The sequence below is a fragment of the Aphelocoma coerulescens genome (genome assembly GCF_041296385.1).
Source record: "Aphelocoma coerulescens isolate FSJ_1873_10779 chromosome Z unlocalized genomic scaffold, UR_Acoe_1.0 ChrZ, whole genome shotgun sequence".
In the NCBI taxonomy this organism is placed as follows: domain Eukaryota; kingdom Metazoa; phylum Chordata; class Aves; order Passeriformes; family Corvidae; genus Aphelocoma; species Aphelocoma coerulescens.
In genome coordinates this window covers 4,199,929-4,221,908 of record NW_027184085.1, presented here as the reverse complement: position 1 = coordinate 4,221,908, position 21,980 = coordinate 4,199,929, and positions in this window count along the sequence as shown.

Sequence of the window (21,980 nt, the reverse complement as noted above, 5' to 3'; positions counted from 1 at the left end):
TGTATTTTTTTCTACTCTACCTGCATGTAATTAGCTTGTTTTTGTCCTATCAATGATTTTTAGAAACATTCTTAACGTGTATAAAGCCAAAGCAACCTCCCAGGTCTCCAAAATACAGTGCAGATTCGTGGGTTCAGAAGCTACAGCACAGCTGAATAAAAAGTATGTGGGAAATTCAAAATAGTGATTTATTTTTCTTTTTCCTTTTTTATTGTTTTCCTTTCCCTTTTCCCTTTTCCCTTTTCCCTTTTCCTCTTTCTCTTTCTCTTTCTCTTTCTCTTTCTCTTTCTCTTTCTCTTTCTCTTTCTCTTTCTCTTTCTCTTTCTTTCTCTTCCTTTTTCCTTTTTCCTCTCTTCCTTTTTTTTTTACCCTTTCTTCACTCTTCTTCTTTTACTACCTGTCTACTCTCTTTCACCACGATTCACTATCACCTTCACAGTATGGTTATTCTTTTAAGGGGAGAGGAAGGCCCTTCATAACTTTCTTTCCTCATTGCTGATTGTAGAACTACAGATTCACAGGGCTTTTGGGTGACACCCTGATAATATATGACATGCAGTTTATGAAATCAAAACCACAGGGGAACAGGTTTCTGCATCCTGCTAACACTACGAAAAACTTCTGGGGTGTGTTGTATGTGGGGTTTAAAAAAAGAAAGGTGCCTGGGTGCTTTGGAAACAGACCATCCCCTAAAACTGGTGGGTGTCATGCAGCAGAAACATCTACAGTGGAGACTGCCATCTCCAAACCTGTTAGGAATGAATTTTGTCTTATTATTAAGTGGATTTATAAACCAGGCCAGGTGAATTTCTCTTAAACAGCTACAAAGAGAGTCTAAAATTTAGGTCAAGCACCAACTAAACACATATTTACCCTTTCTTAATAAGGTTTTTATACTGATAGAACTTTGTTTTGGAATGAGGATGCTTTAATGACAATTAAAACTGCAACAATATTAATATGAATGATGATAATGACAATGATAATGATGATAATTATGAAGAGAAAATGCAGTGGTACCTATCTAATAATTTTATGCAGTCTGGATCCTATTGTGTTAGGTATAACAGAAACTTTGGGGATTAATCAAATATTTCATATTGAAAAAACAACCACACACACACACACACAAAATGTGAGCTTTTCCTTAATGTTTCAGGAAGGGAATAGAAGTGGAGTACATCCATGCAATCACTTGATAAATCACCTGGTCCCATTTAGTTTTGTAATAGCAAAACTCTTGGTATGTAATCTCGAGGCGAGCAATTCAAAAGTCCTCTGCCCATCCTTCAAGAGGAGGTGCTCTGGTAAACTTGTATTTTCAGCTTCTTCCCAGAGGGATCTGAGAGGCTGGGGTTTGTTCAGCATTTACAGTTTCAAAATCTGGGACTGTGTAAGGACTGGTTGAGTTCTTGATTTTGAAGCTCCAACCATTTGAGAAGTAATGCTGTGCAGCAGTCAAAGGAAATAGATTAGATAACTGTTCTGTCATAACTGCTAGAGAGAAAAAAAATAGCAGAATTCAACCTTTCACACTGGGATGAGTAAAGAAAGCAATGAAGATGTCTATTCTGCACTACAACCACCTTCAAGCTGTTCTTTGGGGTGTCTCATGTTTAAAAGAGTTTGCGGGGAAATCCCAAGCTTTCATGGGTGGTTACTGCTAAAAAAAGAACAAATCAGCTAATATTTGAAGAAGAAGAAGATTTCCAGACAAGGAGGAAGTAGGTGTGTCTGAATATCAAACATGATCTCAAACCTACCAACATGTGCCAAGGTGCTTCAAGGGAAATATTGTCTTTAAATACAGGCTTTCCAACAGGCCCAATGCTCTCACTGAGCTGATTTCTGGGCTTCTGAGAAGCTGGGCAACTAACTTCTATTTTTAAGAAAAGCTTCTGAGAGTAATATCTGGCCAGCAGTTCAAAAATCAGGCCCTGAAAACTGACCTAAAAGCTGCCATGGCAAAGGATTTAGAAGTTCACTTTTTATTTAAGGAATGCCCCTTCACATTACAGTTATATTTTTCCTTTATGGTTAGCAAACAGACAAGACAGGATTGTCTCTGCTGATCATATATAGCTCAAGGTGGTGTGGAGCTGAGCTCAACCCAAATGTCTGAGAAGGAGTAAATGACTATGGAGAGGGGACTTTTCTCTCTTTTATACTTCACAGATTGCCCTATAGAGTCCTTTCAGATTGCCTTAACAGCTTTGCCACTATACAGCTCATTAGTTCTTGCTATTTCTTAACGGAACAGCCGGGTAAAACATGTTTAATTTATACTCAGCTTAGGACTGAAATATATTCTCCATAAAACTTTAAAAAGGAGAAAAATGATATAAAAAATGTTCCTTCCAGCATAACCATCACTAACAAATAATGAGCTTGTTTATCATTGCTATTTTATGTCTGATACTTCAGGCATTTCAGAGCCCTTTCCAGACTATTATCTACTGCCCTTCAAACCCTTCATGTTGTTATCCTGTCTTTTATATCAGTAATAGGTTTTAAGACTCATAGTAATGAATGCAAATATATGACTGTTTTAGGACAATAAAATTGTTCTATAGCAGTTAACTATGCTCTTTGCAACAGTGAAGAGCATTTTAAATTAGCAGTTCGAGAAAACTAGGACATTGGAACACAGAGACAATATAAGAGTGCAGCAATCTATTGGCTGTTACCTAATGGAAAAGTTACTTCATTAATGCTCAAGTCAGTTGTTGATCACTAAGGGCTGCAATGTAAAGTTTGACTCCTGTCTAATGTGTTGTTGTTAGCTGAAATGGTTTTCTAGAGTTTGTGTCTGGAGTTAATCACAAGTTTTAAAGAAAGGAGGAGGGAAAATGTGGAGGTTTTCCTTGTTGTTGTTGTTGTTTTGGTTTGGTTTTGGTTTGTTTTGCGGTTTTTGTCTGTGTTTGTTTGTTTTTTGTTTTATTTCATGTCATTGAATTTGCTGTGTTTCTAGAAGTCCATCATATTTTTCTTCAGTTTTTCTTCAGTTTCCCAGGAATCCCTATCTGTAGTAACAACTTGGTGATCCATGTGGGTCCCTTCAACTCAGTGTATTCCATGATTCCATGTCTCAGCCCCAGTTACAGGAAGCAGCTGGGAACATGCATCTCTGATTATAGATATGGATAAGCCAGTTAAAGCCAAAGGCACTGTCAATCCAACTCCCTAGAGACAAGTGGTCCATCCATAAGAATAACAGTGTTGAAGTCATAATGATGCCTAAAGATTTTTGCTTTCTATATATTTTTCATATATTTGTAGCTTTGTAAACTGTCAATACATGGTTATATAGCTCCTGGTGTTTTTCTTACCCTTTCTCTTAAATTTAAGAATAACAAGGTAACCTGCTAACACATTCCTGAAATACTGTTTAGTCTTATTTTTAAGAACAGGACCTCCACAAAGGACATTTTGTTTTCCAAACAGAATCTGAGAAGACACAATAAGAAATGAGGCAAAGAAGCCCCTGGACCAACTCCAATGGGGCAGTAGCCAGGGGATAATTACTGAACCAACTGCCCTTCTAATTGGACAACATTTGTAACATACGCTAATTTGTCAAACTTATAAAAATTGTTGAAATCTGATGCCACATGTGCTCATAGCCACCATGGGGGAACCTCGAAGCTCCAAATAAAGACCTTCCTTTTATCTTATTATTTTAACACTGTTGCAAGAGTTTTGTCTTTCAGTATTAGACAACAGTAAATCTGGATTCAGTCTTGCTGCATTCTGGGGAACTGATGGGTGACCAGTGCAAAGATATTTAAATAGACACTGTGGATGCCATGGCTCTCCAGCTCAAATTATTCTGATCTGGGGTGTCCATGAGAAAAATGATCCCACAATTCTCCAGGATGCTCTGTTACAGGGCTGGCAGCATCCCCACAGCATTAGGATGCTGCTGTGCCCACACTAACAAGCCCTTCTCACAAGCAGGCTGAGCTGACAGTGATTCAGGTCTCGCTGTACCATGCTTCACTGCTCTGTCCAGATCCATAGCCCCAGATCCTCAAAAGAAAAGAACTCCAAGGGAATTAGAAACCTACTCTAAATGTGCTTAAGCTCCCTCCTGTAAATCAGGAATAATAGATGGCACTGTCAACTGCACGATGGAGAGAATAAATATATTAAAACTTTGGAGCTACTGAGTTACTCTCACACTGAGGTTATTTAGCTCTGTTTCTCTGATGGATGGATGAACTTTAGCACATGTTTTAATTCTTTCCTTGACCGTAGTCAGTGCTGTTGGAAACTCTCTTTGTAACTGATCTGTCAGCCGATTATCTGTTTCCTGGGTTGTAATGATCTATAATTTTGTTAGTGGGAAGATGCATATGAAGCAGCTTTTGCTTCATTTCCTTATGAAGACACCACACTGATGGATGGTTTAATTCAGAAGCTGGTTTGTTCTTACGGAAGAATTCCCCATTCAGAGTCCAAATCCTGTCACTTATGTCTGCTTAATATCTCCTAAATGTGTCTTTGCTTTTCCCTCCACCTCTATTGCTAGAAATAAGACTGGTTTAGTCATTGCTTCCATCGATTACTATTCTGCTCTCCTTGTTGGTCTTCCATATCTTCCCATCACCCTACACAAGAAATCATTCATCTTCCCCTATGCTCAGACTTAACTGTGTGTAACAACACATTTATTCTGTGTACATTTTCACTTGAAATGTTGCCTTGGTGAAAAATTTGTTTAACCTAAGACAGAGTTGTCTGTAGAAATAAAATATTTATTCTCGTACTTTTAATGGAAACATAAATTGACTCTTGTTTTGTTCACAAGTTAAACAAATAAGGGGTGGATGAGAGAAGATGTAACTTGGCTGACCAATCCCCTCCAAGTTTGCTTAGCAGTTAAATACCCAAGAAAATTAAACATTGTAGGTTTGGGGTTTTCAATGACTGATTCATACAAAAATGTCACAAAAGTGAAACATTATTCGTGCTTTTTTTTGTACATTTCTTGACACATTTATGGTCCAACTAACATTTTTCAGAACAAAATAAACAGAGAAGATTTTAGTTGTATCACGTATTCAAAATTCAGTGTTCAATCTTGGGCAAGTTATATGTTTGAGCAGTAACATTGTTCAAAAATATGGAGGTAAACAGCCTCCAAAATGTCATTCTTAAAAAATGGTGCTCACTGTAGCTGAGAATAAGGGTATGTATTTGCTATGAATTGGATTTTTTTTAAATGTATGGTGTTGGGCTTTTTTTCCTTGTGAATTTTATCTGTGCATTTTTCAGTTCCCTCAAAAGCTTGATTAAGGTGAGGTGTCATGGCAGAGAGAATTTCAGGAACCAGATGATGTACTCTGGAAATCGAGGTAATGTTTGCTTTTAGACAATTCAGTGATGTTTTGGCACCCCTGAGAGTTCAGCTTGTACACTTTCAGCACTAAATAATGTACAGGTAAGATGTAAAAGTCATTATCCCAGCGACTACACAATTAAGAAAACTAGGCTGTGATCATTTCCATCATGTTTTGCAAACCTTTACTCCAGCTAACTAGTCTGTGGACCCTAAGAAGAGATCAAATGTGATTACTTCTCAGTCATGACACAATTTCAGTGATTTTATTCCAGACCCGAAGGATCTACTTTAAATTTTCTTGGGTTTCATGTAGAAAGTAATATTCTAGTTGTGACTAGCTGAACTACCCATGATATTTCTTTCTCTCCAGTAAAATGGCTATAAAATTGACCATTCAGCCTATTCAGACATGTATTTCAAATAATAAGGTCTGTTAATACAAATAAATCAATAAATAAATAGAGAAAAAGGGCATTAAAAGTATTAAGGCCTCCAGACTTCAGCTGATAGTCACAAAGCAGGGTTACATCAATTTTCCACAGATTCAAGAAGCAAGTGTGACTTCACAGACAATTTTCTGTGGAAATGCATGGAGAATAACTGCTGCTTTAAAACATGGAAAGACATCCACAAGTGTCTCTGCATGAATCCAGCTCAAGCACAGCAAGGTCAGCGCTGTGGTTGAGCACAAAGATGATGTTAAAGCTAAGTCACTATGCCTTGTCCCTGTACCAAACTCCCCAGAACTACTTAATTCACAAGAAACATGCAGAGATACCTTGGTTCTGCATGGGGCTGGCTTGTGTCCTCTGTGTTAATTAACTTGGGCTCTGAGCACCATGAGAAGAGGATTATCTGGTCTTGAAATAGCCTTGGAAGCAGTTTTCTTTCATGTAGTGTTGTGCCAGAGCCAAAGCTCTGGTGGACCCAGCTGGCTGTCACCATTTCTGTCAGACATGAGCTGGCTCTGAGAGTGGCATTCATCTCATTTAATGTTAGATGTCTGCACTACAGACATCTACATCTCGATTAGTCACCCTTGTCTCCCTTTATAGTCAATGGAAAGAAACAAGCATGATTCACCCCATCCTAAAACAGACATCTCAAATGTGGATGAATCATGCCTCAACAGTGTCTGTTTTGTGCAGGCAGTGAGAGGAAACGATGGAAACACAGGGCTGATGTCAGTAAGGAAATTAGATCTTGGAAGCTACTGAGTGGCAGCACCGCAGGAGAAGGGTATTTGTGGGACACACAGGTAAGTAGAGACAAAAAAACCCACATAAACTACTTATTTATGGCAACAGGTTTGAAAACCCAGGAGCCAGAGCATTGTCTCTGAGTCAGGAATGAAGGTGGTCACTTTGGTAATTTCAGCATTAATGATAAAAATCACTGTGTTTAATCAATGACCTGTATGCATCTGCCTCCTCCTAAGGCAGATCTTTATGTATGATACATCTCTCCAGTATCACAACATTATTTGAGCTAAATGAGACACAGAGAGCTTCACTGGGTTTTGTGATCAATTTTAACACCATTTGTTGTTCATTATTTTTTCTTTTCCTTCTGGTGATTTATCAAAAAGAGTGAAGCCAAGTTGTAGCAGTGTCCCATGGCTCCTATAATCCAGGCAGGTTACTTCATCTCTCCACTCACGGTTTTACAGTCTCAAAAAGATAACAATTCTCCTTTCATTTCTGCCCAGTAACTTCCCCTTAAAACAAATTTTAGTATTATGTAATATTATATTGCTGATGGGCTTTCTCCCCTCTAATAGTGACAGAATGCAGGGTTTTCTTCATACTAATTAGAAAACTTACACAATAAAATTCGGATGTTCATAGAATTCATGGTTTTGGGCAGCCTTTCGTTCTGACTTATATAGCATCAGCAAGAAGCTTGGGGAGTCCTGCGGTCTAAAATAACAAAAATCAATGTGAAAAAAACCCCATCTAAATGTGGCATTCTTCTACAGCTTGAAGCATGAGCAGTTAGTCAGGGATACACAATGTGGTGCCCTCATTTTCCCAAAGTAGAGCTCTTTAAAGCTTGCATCCCATGCCTTTCCTGTTGACATTCAAATTGACTTTCTGCATTTCATAATGGTAGTTCCTGACTTGCTTTTCACTCTTATCTGCCAAACCCACTGCTGGGTCTTTCTCAGATGCATAAGAGTCAGGGATAAAGCTGATGGAAAATGCATCACTTATTTCAGTCATTTTGCTAAAGTACACCCCAGTACCAGGAAAGTAAGACAGGAAATTATTAGAATTGGACTGCTGTCATCATCTGCTATTTCATCGATTGCTCAGTTTTCTGACAAGCCCAAGTTCTTCTTAGCTCTAAGCCATTAAAACAGTAATAATAATAATAATAACAACAATCATAATGCATCCAGAGAAAAACAAGGCAGCACTTTAGAGAGAAAAGTACCATGTTCTTGTCAGTGAAGGCTGTCATCTCCATGTAACCTACAACACATCTCCAACCCCCTGCTCCCAAGTGACTGCACTGCCAGGGTACCTTGTCTCCATGGTCTCTAGGATCCTTGTTTCTGGAGGAGTGAAAGGACTTATCTTGGGATCTTCTCCCTTAATTCCCTCCTGTCTGTTGGAGAAAGAATCAGACACTGACCAATGTTTCAGTTGAAATGCAACTGCTGGGGAAGAAAGGCTGTACCCTCTAAGTCCTGAAGAAGAAGACTTCTGCTTTGCAGCTTCTAGGAAATTTTATTGCTCTGAAATAACACTTGCTGGCATTCCAGCCCCTGGCTCTGCACATCTACCAGTGAGCTCTACCACAGGAGTTCTTTGGGCATGAAATATTCTCCATTGTGTAACTGGACAATGTCCAGCCTGCATGGCTCTACAACAAAGAATAAGTAGGTAGATTTTGGGGCAGAAACCACACACATTCTATTTTTACAGATGAACCAGACCAAACTGTCCTGTTAGCACCACCAGCCTGTATCCAAACAATCCCATTGACCTCAGCTGAGTGTAGCTAAGAGGAGAGCTCAGCCTCGGTGCGTGTCCCCTACGGCTGTACCACAGTGTGTAATTATTGCTGTTTGTTATTTCTATTGCTGCAGAACCCACAGGATCAAATAAAGATCAGGATCCCAACTGTGCTGGGTGAAAGCAAACATATAAGCAGTCATGGTGCCTGCACTGAAGAGCTTACAGCTGTGTCTCTTAGGAGAACATTTCTTCGTCTAATAGACTTCTCTATTAAGAACTGCTAATTGCTTCATTCAGCCTAACTTTTTTTCCCTGCTTAGTTTCTTCTATTTCTCCTGCCTAGCCCCCCTAGACCATCCTTAATAATTCTCCTTCCTTCACAGTATCAATAGGTTTCCACACTATGCTGACAATTAGTATTCCCCCTCTTGCTTCTTAATTATCTGATCAGATCCTTCTCCCTCATCACTTTCTGCTTTTCAATATTTTTTTTTTTCTTAAAACAAATATTTGTCCTCATTCTTTTTATTGTAACAATATCTTTGGACCATTATCATTCCAGCATGGCTGAGTGACACTACTTATGTCTCCTCTCTGAGCCATGATGTCATGTTCCTTGAAGGACTCCCCAAAAGCACATTCACACTCTGCTATTCCCTTTGCCTGTCTTTTACTGCCAGAGAAATGTCTCATTGTCACCCCACAGGTTTCCTTCACTGTTGCAACCTAAATACCACATTTTCCATTTGCCAAATGTCTGCTTCAGATTACCCCTTTACACACCTCTCTCCAGAGGCATTAGATGATAGGTTTTTTCCACTCTTCTGGGCTGAATCTCATTTCACTGTTTCCTGCTCATATTTCCAAAGTCTCTTGATCCCTTTGTATAACTTTTATGCTTTAATTCGCGCACAGAAATCTCATCAGACCCTTCCTAGAAGAGGGTCTCTGTGGCTTTCAGAGGCAAAGTGTACCTGTTGCAGTGCACTTACACCTTTAAAAGATCACAGGCTTGTAGTAGAAGCTCTGACTCCCACAACTGCAACTGTGGTGATCCGTGGCCAGCACTGGTTTTTATTCCACTACTGGAATAGCAAAACTCTGCTCCTGAAGGGAATTTTTTAGAAATGTAACACTCATGTTGCTTATTTCTTACAAGACACATACAGTGCTGAAATAGGGGTCATACTAGTCCATGAACAATTTAACATTCTGTTAAAGTTCCCCATAAAAGCTCCTTAAAAGAACGAATATTCTTCAAATGCAGCTTCTTTCTGGTCCAACATCAGCTGCCAGACTAGAGCAGGGCAGGATTGAAATGGTGGGTGTTTTCTCTTCCTTCCATGCTTTTTTAAAGGTTGAAGTTCCATCAGACAACTTTAAACTTGTAGGTCATTAGTCACGTGTTGTTGGGCATCTCTGACCAACCGAATTTTCAAAAGGGAAACCTGAACCATCATATCTGGAGATAGGTGGTTGGACATCCCAAAGGAAATCTCTTGAACTACTTTCAGGTGGAGAAAGAAGTTTCCTTATTCTTTCACTACAAGCACTCTCTCGCCTCAAAAGTAATTCTCTTAATACTATATGAGGCGCAGTCTCTTCCTCATATCTGTTTGAAAAGAGATCATGTAAGGATTAAGTGGCAGAGACCCTGTTTAGTCTAGAAAACTGTACTAGTTTTCAGAGATTATATTGCCCTGGCTGCCTTCATAATTTACCCTAAAGAGAAAAAAGTAGGTGACCATGTTCCCTTTGATGGTATCTGAATTTAATACAAAGACATGTCACAGCAGTGATGTTATTAAGTGGTAGTTATTGTGACTAACCACTAATACCAAACCACTTTCATTACCAAAATTAATTTGCTAATTGGTCGACTGTTATCTTTTAGTTGTTTCCTCAGAACAATCAAAAACACTGGGGAAGAATTACTTTTGACAAATTAGCTTCAGTTCAAGGGATCCTCCTTCTGTAATTTAAACTTTTTGCCTATACCTTATATGCAGGTTTTAACATCAGTAATTTTAAAGTTCTTCAGCTGGGATTAACTCCTTCCTATATGTGGCAAATTACTTCTTATGTGCCGCAGTTAGGAGTATCACAGAATCTTAGAATGGCTTGGGTTAGAAGGGATATTAAAGATCATCTCATTCCAACCCCTCTGTCATGGGCAGGGACACCTTCAGCTGGACCAACTTGCTCAGAGAATGGATTGTGGCTCAGAGGATGGGTAGTGATAATTAAGATATAGTAACTTGAACAAAAATTTCATCTCTCCAAGTTTCTGGGAAAGATATCAGAGAAAACAAAATTATGTGGACTAGGGAAGAAAATTTGTTTTGGTGCATGGAAGTGTTCAGATATTTTCTACTGCTCTGCAACACCACTGAAAAAACAGTGACTGAAGGTAAATGTCACCTTACCTCTGTTCAAATATTTGAAGGTTGGCTATCTAAGTCCACTGCATTTTTCATACAGTCACCAAGGGCAATTTGACACTTTACTGTGAGGTTGTCCCATTTAAAAACTTTAAATAGATTTGAAGGAATACCTTAGTGTTTGGACTTGCTTTTTTATTTCAAACTAATGAAGTTAAACTAATTTCTGCTGTTGAAAGAAATGCTTGACATTGTGCAGCTTCCCTGGTTTTGAGGCAGGATAAAATATCTTCTCTGGAGTAGACTAATCAATTCTTTATGTCATAAGGGTACTTTGTAATGATCAAAATTAAACAATATTAATATTGATAGAATGTCTTCTATTATCTCCAGGCTCTTAAGAAATTTTGAACATATCACTTCAAGAAAAGTGTGGTCTGGGTATTCAGAAAACATAATTAGGAAGGGAGGTCAGAGGGGGTCTGGAAAAATGACCTAAGCAGAGGGATTGAAGGGATTCAGGTTGTTTAGTCTAGAAAAGATATCTTGGGAGTGCTGCTGATAGTGGTCAGCACACAGTCTTCCTCAGTCTTCCTGAGACTGATGCTGAGGAAGAAGAAATTATGTATTCTTGACATCTCTGACAGGTAGGTCAACACATAATTTCACCAAAAAAGTTAAAATGATGGTTAACAAAACTTGTATCAGTGAAGATGAAAATGCCATGGAAGAGAACATCTTGGAAATTCTTAAGTTTCCTGTGTTAAAATTTTGGGCCAGAGTAAGAAGAATTACAGAGTGTTAAAACGAGTGGGCTACTCAGACCACAGGAGTGACATATGAATATTCCTATTTTTGCAAGGATGGAAGGAGCCACCTGAAGTACCCAGCAGGCATATACATACATAATCTCACAAAAATCTCATGAAATCTAAATAATCCACACAGTATATATTGTATGTTGTGAATAACTCCTCAGATTCTGTCCCAAAATTAACTGAATTTACCTCTAGCTTTGTGCATTTTTCCATAATCATTAATGCATTTTTATTAATTGTGTATTTATTTTAATCCATACATGTTAGGCCTGACCACCTTTTGCCACAGCATTTCTTTTGAGTTCTTTTTTAACCCTCTTTCCAGGTTTTGCATATCTTTTGATTGAGTAGCTGTCACTAGATTTTGCATAAAAGGCAATGCAAAACTCAATGCAAATACTGTGAATACACTTTCCTCCTGTCTGAATATGCAGTCCTTCTCACCCTGGTCTGGTGCTATCACACTTCCACCAGCCTGTGGTTTTTTTAGATGGAATCTGAAAGGGAAAAACAGCTAGCTGAGGAGCTGACAGAGAGCAATTGAAGCAACAGATCCCCTGACAAGTTGTTTCAGCTTCAAGGTCAATTAGATATTTTGCAGTCAAATAGGATTCTGAGTCCCAGTGTATAGCTGATCAAATTGCCCAGCTTTCTTATCTTCCCTCTACCTCTGCTTTAAACAGCTCGTCTATGGACACTACAGTGATCCTGTCTGGATGAAAACACTGGGGAAGAGTGTCCTTCATCACAATGTCTCAGGCTCATTTGTTTTGTCAACAAACCACAGCATTTTTGAAGCTGCTGTGGGAACCACAGGGAAGATGTTACAAACACAATAATGTATTGTCTGAGGAAGTATTTAAAGATAGCAAAGGAGTCAGGTGTCACTGGAACATGTTGCTTCTTATTTCTGTGGTGAGAGTGAGCAAAAGGAAATAATCCATGAAAAACACCCAGGTACGCTCACTCCTTCTCTTTCATTACTCTATACACCAGTTATAGCAAGAAGGGATTTGAAATAATTGTTTAAACTGTACGAGTTCTAAAATGGTTTCCCGCTGACAGAGACTGTCATACTCTTACTGTCTGTCTACCTGCATTTCTAAAGCTTAGATTTGCTTAACATCTATTTTGGCACCTGCATATAGACAGTAACGGAGAGTGATGATTATCTGCAGAGGATGTGGAGGCAGTGCAATATTCTCCATTGTCTCGCAAGCCCAGCTAGGTCAGACCTGAAACAGACTGGTCATCTCTGGGTGAAAGAAGAGGGGATATCTCTCTTTTCACTGCCTTTTTATATTTGGGCTCTTCTCTGTGCCTCCTGATTTTTAAGAAGTTGTATCTCATTAATGGGCACAGTCAGCAAAAGAATGTAGCACAAAATGCAGTTCTGTTGTGGCTCGCACTATCTACCTGGTGTAAAATGTACATTTTTTTCCAAGCAATGATGATGCTTTCTGATTTCTCCTGGGCTTTGAAACACCTCGGTCATTTTTCCAGAGGTAGAAATTCAGAATAATGCTTCATAAAATCATAGAAAGTCTAGGGGTAGAAGACACCTTTGAAGCCATCTATTTCCACCACCCTGCCATGGGCAGGGACACCTTCCACTTCCAGGGTGCTCCAAGACCTGCCCAATCTGGCCTGGAACACTTCCAGGGACGGGGCAGACACAGCTTCTGTGGGAAACCTGTATCAGGGCCCCACCACCCTCACAAGGAAAAATTTCTTCCTGATATCCAATCTAAACCTACTCTCTGTCAGTTTGAAGCCATTTCCCCTTGTCCAATCACTTCATGCTCTAATAAATTACTCCTAAGCTGAAATAAATTACTGCACTGTGTCCAGTTATCTCAATTTTTCAAAGTGATTCCAGTTAGATCAGAACTGTGAGTCCACTACACTGCCTGTATGGGCTTGTCACACAATATACAACTCAGTTCAGTGCTCTTATCTTTACCTTTGGGTTGTCTCAAGGTCTGTCCCACATTACCTAAGAGCAGTGGCCAGTACTTCACAACCCCTTTCTTCAAGTACTAGTTTAAACAATGACCTCAGAAAAAACAGTGCCCACCGCCCTTTTTCTTCAAGTGCAAAGACTGCTTCTCGGATCTTAGATTTGCTCTGCTCTGAAAAGTGACATGGGAATGGGTATATTTTTATCAAACAGAACTTAACAAAAAATACTGGATTTCTTTTTTTTTTACCTGACCTGGTGTGAAGAAAACTCAGAAAAATACCTAAAGTCATCTTTCTGATGCATGCACTACATGATGAATCAGAATAAGGTAAGATAAGACAGGACAAGACAGGGCAGAAATTAGATGAACGCCCCGAAGTTTGTTGGCTTCCCACCAGCACAACCATTTCCATCCCACATTCATTAATCCTTCATGAGCCTCAAAAAATTGAGTTTATTAAACCAGGCTGAAGTCAAACCACCCATGGATTTTCAGCATGCTTGTGATTCAGTTCACCCTTTTCACACAGCTATGAAAAATGTAAATACCTTGCCATGTCTGTGTAGAAAATTTGTGAAGAAATAGAATTTGCCACTACCTGGAAAACAGAGAATTAATTTCACACAAATCAAAGGTTAGTGTTTATTTCCACTCAGGGTGATAGAAATGACAGACTTCTATATTTTAAAAAACAATTTATAATAAGTTGTCTGGGTGGCTTGCAAGGGACAGAGGTGGAATTTTTCATTGTTTTATGCTAGATATTAATTTGAACTAAAATTCCCATTGTATTGGTACTTCGTTATTGATACAATCTTTATCAATGCTAGGACACTGCAGGAGTTAGCTTTTCCTGACTTATTTATGTACTCTAAATATAGCAGTCATGCATCAAATAAGAAGCACATTTATAAATAATTTATGGGAGATGAATAATGGATTGTTAGATGTCTTAATAAATGACTAATCAATCGTTATAGAATCCACAGGTCAGAGGTTACTTTTAAACATGGCAAATAAACTACATGAATAATAAGCTGTCCAGAAGCCATCATCCTTGCAACTGTATAGAAAGCCATTCATATCCACAATATGCATATAACTAGGCTTGATGAACAATACAATAAGAAACAAAATGTAAAACCCACACATTTGTTGAGTGTACTCCTGCAAACCATTCATCTTATTCATCTAGGGGTTTTAAAGCTGGCAAAAAACAATGGGAGCTTGAAAATTGTCCATGAAGATAGGGTTACTGTTCTCAAAAGCATATTCCTGGTTTTAACTGGTTTGGGGAAGGTACAGATATTGTACAAATCTTTTATAAGATCAGGACGTGATTAGCATGACAAGTGATGCAGGTTATTTCTGTACTGTTGCTACTCAAGATTCTTTCAGAGATCTATATATATTTGTAAACAGGAAGACGAGTTCCCTCATCAGCTGTTTCTTATGCTATATAAAACTAATTCTGTAGCATATATAACTGGTGGATGCGCAGACCTGCTTCTAATGGCCAACAAGACAGACTGCAGAAAAGCAAAAATTGGTGATAAAGAGTATTGTAGGATTGCAGCCTGACCCCAGACTTGAGTACCTGAGCAATATCTTACATGATTGGTGATAAAGAGTGTTGTAGGATTGCAGCCTGACCCCAGACTTGAGTACCTGAGCAATATCTTACATGATCATCCTGTAGAACGACATGCTCTTCACTGTGTTCCTGCCCAGCAGAGGAAAGGACCAATGTTACGCTCTCTGGTGACCTTCAAAGCCTTGTCCCTGAGTGGCAGGTCATACATATTGCACAGCTTTGATTAACTACTCTTGAAGATCTCATAAGAACCCAATAATGAAAAGAAAAGCCAGACAGGGGCAGCAAGCTATACAGTATTTGGGAAAATGGAAATTCTTAGGCTACGGGTAGTTGATCATTTTTCTTCCTGAAAGAGTAAGAATATATATAAGAATAAATTACTCTCATCACATTTTTAATAAGATGATAGAATTAATTCATTGTGCAGTCTTCTTTTTGTTTTTCTTAAACCCTGAGCTGTTCCTGGGAGCCTTTAAAAGTCAAGAAGTCTATAAGACTATTTCAGCATGTTAAATAATCCAAAGGAAAAACCTGAAAGACAACTGAATGTGTCAGCTAAACAGTTTAAGCTCTCCAGCTTTAGTCTCTATAGGCAGCAATTACATTTCGAAGGAAAATGTTTTACAATTGTAATTACACATAATAGGAGGAATGTATTTTTTCCCTTTATCCTACTCCCATGGTGAGTCAATTTAATTTTTAAATACAAGAGACATAATTGATTTTAGCCCTAGATTAGTACTGAAAATGATCTATATGTGCTCTCACTAATGGAACAAGAGAATTGGCATTCCTCAGGGACCTTAGCCCAACCCCGTTCATGGCAACAATTATTAGACCCTGACAGGTTAGCTACTAGGAAGAGGGGGGCATAGAATACCCTGCTGATTAACAATCTAGTGAAATAATTAATGTTATGCTCTTCTCATTTAATTACGGATTATTCACAAATATATTATTATTAGAGACCACAAAGGGAAGTGGCTGTGCAGAGTTTTGACTTCATCTATGCTGCTTATAAGGCCTTTTGTAAAGGGTTTAGGGAAGCCTCTTGCTTTGATTTGCTTCTGAGTATATTTTAAACAAATGGGGGGGGGCTTTTACAATTTAATTAAGGTCTGATTCAACAGCCACAGAAATAAAAAATTTCACACTGATATCAGTAGAATTATATGAGGCTTAAAAGTATTATATCAAGACAACGTATTTGCTCGATATATTAATGGGTGAACAATCAACAACAATGCAACTTGTTTAGCTTCTAATACCTTTGTTTCCCTGTGTGTCATAATAGTTTATATCAATCAGAACACGTCCTTTTACAGGCTGATACGAAGAACAAGAACAGGCACGGGACTTTACACTCTAAGTGTATTTTTTTCTCATCTGCAATAACCTCAGTCATTTTAGGTGTCAAGTAGTTTATTTTAAATAAAATGAAAGTGAAGTGAATGGGAAAATGTTCATGGCATCTGGGAAATGCCAGCCCCTGTGGTTCACTGACCATCCAGATTATTTATGGGTAATTTGGCTCACCTATAATTTCAAGCGACATACACACATGGGCATATAGACTAAACTACCTTGCTTTGATAACAAAAATGTGCTTTGCTCTGCTGAATATTTGTCTGTTTTCTGGAAAATAGGATCTCCCAAATCTCACATGAGTTGCAGTTCTATTAGCTTCCAGTTGGATGAATCCTGGGTTTCAAATTTATTTTATATTCTTCACCAGATTTGCACAGAGACTTAGATATTTCAAGGATAGTGAGGAAAAAAACAGCCCAGACTTTCAAACATGGGAGTTCAGAGTTAGACTTATTGCTAATAATACTTGGTATTTGTAGTGACAATGCAATTGTGTTGTAGATCTTCAATCCTTTCCACCATCCAGAAAATAAAAACAGAAAAAGAGACTAAAGAAGGCACACTGCAGATTTTCTAACTAAGCTGGATGTTCTTGTCACTCTTGTTTCTTGCCACACAGAGTTTTGTGTAAACAAATTCTTGTAGAGTCCTGCTGACTACAGGCTAGATGGGTCACTAACATATTTTCAGCAGGGAACTTGTAGATTCTATCCTGACTCCTTTCTCTGTATACCCTTTTTTATCCTTGACTTGCAGCTACTGCTTGAGTTTTTTATGGAGAATATTGGCACTCTTATGGACATTTAGTGAACAATGCAAACCTCCACTCCTTGGCAGGGATAAGACTCATCTGGGAAGGATCATGCTGTTGACTAGAGCAACTCAAGAGAGAGCAAACTGACCAGAGCCTGGGCATGACATGTGAGAACCAATGTTGAAGATGGCTCTGCTCCTTGCAAAGGAGGGTGGAGTAGATAACCTTTAAAGGTACCTTTCAACCCAAACCTTTCTATGATTCTGTGATTTTATGAATGTACCGGCAAGGGCCACACTTCAGAGGCATTCTGCAATCATCAGTGAGAACATATATGAAAAGGAAGAGTGTTATGTTGTTAAAGCAAATAAAACTGCTTTACACCAGAGACCACACCTAAGAATCCCTTTGATTTGTCCTCAAGTGAAAATTCTGCAAGCATACGACTGTGTGCTGCAAGCTTCCCTTGAGGTGTTTGGCAGCCCAAAGGGTTACACATGGCACTTGCATTCAGCAACATTTTGTACGTCTTCTACGACTTTACAATTGCAACTTTCTGCTGTGTCTCATAAAGATCACTCTCAGTCTTACTAAAACCAACATGGATAACATCATCTGGTCTGTCCTGGAATGTGAAATACACTGTTTCTAGATAAAAATAACCAAAGTACTGTTCTGATGCTCATGCAGCAGAAGTTTGGGAGTTGAAAAAAGGAATACAAAGCTAGTTCCAAGGTAATGGTGTAAGATAGCTGCAATGCACTGTCCTCTGTCTGTCTAGCTGTCCTTATCACTTCAGGTTTTTTGCAGGACTAGTGCAGCTTTGATAATTTTGGACTGGACCAGGATTACACCTGACTTCCTCAGAGCACAGGAAGAACAGACAGATGAAAAATGCCCCCTTCAGAAAAGGCACCACTGTAGACCCTGGAACAAAGTTGTTCACTATCACTGTGTAAGACTACACATATTCACAAGGGGTAGTTCAGTGGCACAGCCTTACACCTGCTCAGCATTTTGAAGTCTGTTGAGGAATACCAACTGCTGACCCATCATACTCAAACTTTTTCCACTCAACATGTGTACTAACTGGAGACAAGCAGCTCCATAGCAAACATAGCAGCTTGAGCCTATAGACACAGTAAATGTTAGTTGATAGCACTGTGTCAGCTATTGGTAAAATCCTGCATCAGTCGTGTAGGTTTGCCATGAAAAGTAGAAGGACAATGAGGTGTGTGCACCTAGAATTTACTAGCTTGAGCTGTAACATAAGAGGTAGGACAGGGATTCAGCTAAGAGGAGGAATTTCCAAACAGCCAAACATTACCTGAAGAAATGTGGAGGTGTCTGATGTGGGATATTTTAAGCTAGAATTTATTCTGGTAAAAGAAACGAGATTGGATGCTGGGTTTTGTTTCACATTTTCTCCTCTTATGGAGTTTCCCTCTTTTCTGACATATAAACAGGGAGGCAGTTTCTCCTGTGAGACCACTCTGCTGACTCCCCTTCTCAGTGATGACAGGACAGGAGGCAATGGTAGAAACTGATGTCCAGGAAGTTCCACCTGAACATGAGGAAGAGCTTCTGTCCTGGGCAGTGACCGAGCCCTGAACAGATTGTCCAGAGAGGGCGTGGAGTCTCCCTCACTGGGGATATTCCAGACCCCTCTGGACACAATCCTGTGCCCTGTGCTCTGGGATGGCCCTGCTGGAGCAGGGAGGTGGGACTGGATGACCCCACTGTGGTCCCTTCCAGCCTCATCCATTCTGGAATTCTGTGATCACCTACCCCAAATGTTCATACATTGAGTGCTCCTCTCCTGGCATTGCTTTTGATTTCATCTTGAATAGATGCAAGTGTGATGCTCTGTCTGAAGCAATGTTTACCGGGGCACCCTTTCTATGCCCATGGGACAAGAGGTATGAGCCTTCTCAGATGGACTCACCAATCCAGCCCCACACCCTCACAGCAAATTTTCACTCAAAACTGAACGGTTCATGATAGTATACATGGGGAAGAGCAGGTGTTGCTTATTCCTACATTTGCATTTGCACACATATCCTTACTGCTTTACTCTCCAAATAAGCACAAGCTTTCTGTGGCGCATCAAGGCTGACCACCAGAGTGCAGCAACCATTTGAGAAGAAGGGCTTGCACATTACTCTTTTTTAGCACGTGCCTGGACAAAGAGGAGGCCCCTGAAGGCAGATTTCAAGCCCAGATGTGCACACATTCCAGGTACCAGGACTAGAAATTCCTCAGTGAAGCACTTCCAGAAGGCTGCTGCAGAAAAGAAAAAATTGCTTTTCATACCTAATTCTGTGTTAATCAGCCTAAACCAGAAAAAAAATGTGAGCAGATGATCATGCAGAACCCGAGAAAAGAGACACTAAATGCACATTTTTATATACAAATAGCAATTAAAAGGTCTGAGTATCCTACTGTGAGGTCTGCATCACATGGACATTTTAAATCCATTTATTGATTATCAGGATAATGATGGAGAGTAACCTTTCTCAGTTTCAACATGTAGAGACTCCTAGAAGATCAGGGAGGCTCTGCTGCTGGGATGATGACACAGGATGGCTCCTGGCTGTGGCATTCCATGTTGGACGCACCAAAGGTAGAAGTTAAAAAGGATGTTGGAAGTGTGTGCTGGTTTGGCCAAATTTAGAAATATATCCTCTGAGAGAGGGCAGGTTATAAACCACCTCTCCCCCACCAGGTTTGGGAAAAAAGAAACTTTTGCCTTGAAGGAAAGTAAAGGAGATGAAACTATATTTAACAAACACATGGGAAAAGGATAATAATGCTAAATGATACAATCTCGCTGTGGAGAAAAAACCTGGGAAAGTGTTAGAGTCCTCCCTTTGGTCCTCCTCTTTTGAGCTGGTACGGGGTGAGCCCCCTCCTCCAGGGGCCAGGGCCCTCAGTGGAGAACAGTCCTGATGTTGAAAACAATCCAGCAGAGAGAGGGAAAAATCCGAAATTCCAGAAAAAAAATGAAGTTCAACTCTCTGGAGGAGAAAAAAACCCAAAAGCTGGCTGAAAGAGCAAGCAGAGTGCTTCTCTGCTCCTCTACCCCAGCAGCAGAACACAGAAGCCAAAAAAAAAATGCAGAGAACGAGAGTGTGTTATCTCTGTCTGTGTCCTTGAGCTTCTTTTTTCTCTCTCCACTCAGGCTCAGTTTAAAAGCATAGAAAGGTATATGTATATTAATTTCTGGGCATGGTGCAGCAATAGGGAATACAACATCAAGTCACCCCAAGAGACAGTGTTACCCAGCCACTGATTCCAGACAATACATAGTAAACAGCAAGGATAAAGTAGGTTAAAATTAAGTGGGCTACTGACTTCTTTTAATGTGCCTGGAAACGTTTCTGTAAATAATTTATGCAAACTCACAAAGGGTATACGAAGACTGACAGTGGGTAAGGTATATTTAACTTCCTCACAAAAAAAGACAACTGTCCCACCTTTTAAGAAAACATCTTTTTCCGTGTTTAAGCTGAAGCACGAAGTTGAGCTACAGCAAAGTGACTGGCTTGAAGAGTGACTCAGATAAAGGCACCCACCATGATTTCCCAGAGGGGTTGAATGCATGGTGAGAAAGATGGGATTCCCTCAGCCCTGTTCCACAGATTTACCTAGACCATCCTCTAAGCTGGAGAGGACATAGAGTACCATAGGCAGGCCATAAAATTAAAAGCCATCTTCCCTCTTATTTGTTTAACAATTTAGCTTGATGCAAGTTTAACAACCGGAAGGAATTATAGATGAGGTTTTCAGCATATTATGACAAAGTTGAAGCCATTCAGCAATTCCCAGTGCATCTTATAAATCAGTTTGTGGAATCATGGATAAAAGGGTGGACAATACTTAGGGCTTCCAGGTCTCAAAATCTAGCCTTTGAAATATATTCAAGAAAAATAATTGTTTGGTGTAAAAGCTCGAGTATACATTATGGTAGCCAGGATTTACCTTTCAGATGTGGGTACTTATTATGGAAAGAGGTAATGGGTAGAGAAGGAAGATCATAAAGCAGCAGGTGTGAAAGAGTTCAAGTCTCTAGAGCCTTTATCCACTCCTTCTCATTAAATTAGATTGCTTCCATATACTCAGTGGTGTAAATATCAGTTTACCAACTAAGTTTGTAGCTGAATTTGGTCAGAACCTTTCTGAGGTTTTTATGTTCCAAATCCATGTACCTGAACTGATGCTTATTCCTATCCTCCCTATACAATCACAGGCTTGTAAGTTTTCTTCCTGCTTCCCCCTTACTCGATCCTAGATCCACAGGAGAATTTCATAGCAGGCATTTCACTTTGCCCCTTCCAGAAAACAGCTCCTGCTTCTGCAACATGCCACCTGGGTATAGTTAAGAGGTGAATGCTGAGCTGACCTCAAGGTCATACCTCCAGAAGCAGACACATAGTGCCAGGAGCATCCAAAAGACGTTCTCTCCCTGGTTTTAGTGCTTTATATTCTTGCCTGTCACATTAACAAATCTAGTCTTGCATTTTTGGACCAAATCCTGGAGGGGTACAATGCCGCCAAACTTGGTCCACCGCAGTAGCATTTTATTGAGCCCAGCCCTGCAGAGGAAGACTTGTGGGTAATGGTTGATGAAAAACTCATGAGCCAGCTGTGTGCACTCGGAGCCCAGAAAGCCAAATGTATCCTGGGCTGCATCCAACGGAGTGTGGATAGCAGGTCTAGGGAGATGATTTTCGCACTTTGTTCCCGTGAAACCCCAACTGAGTACTGTGTTCAGATCTCGCGCGCCCAACG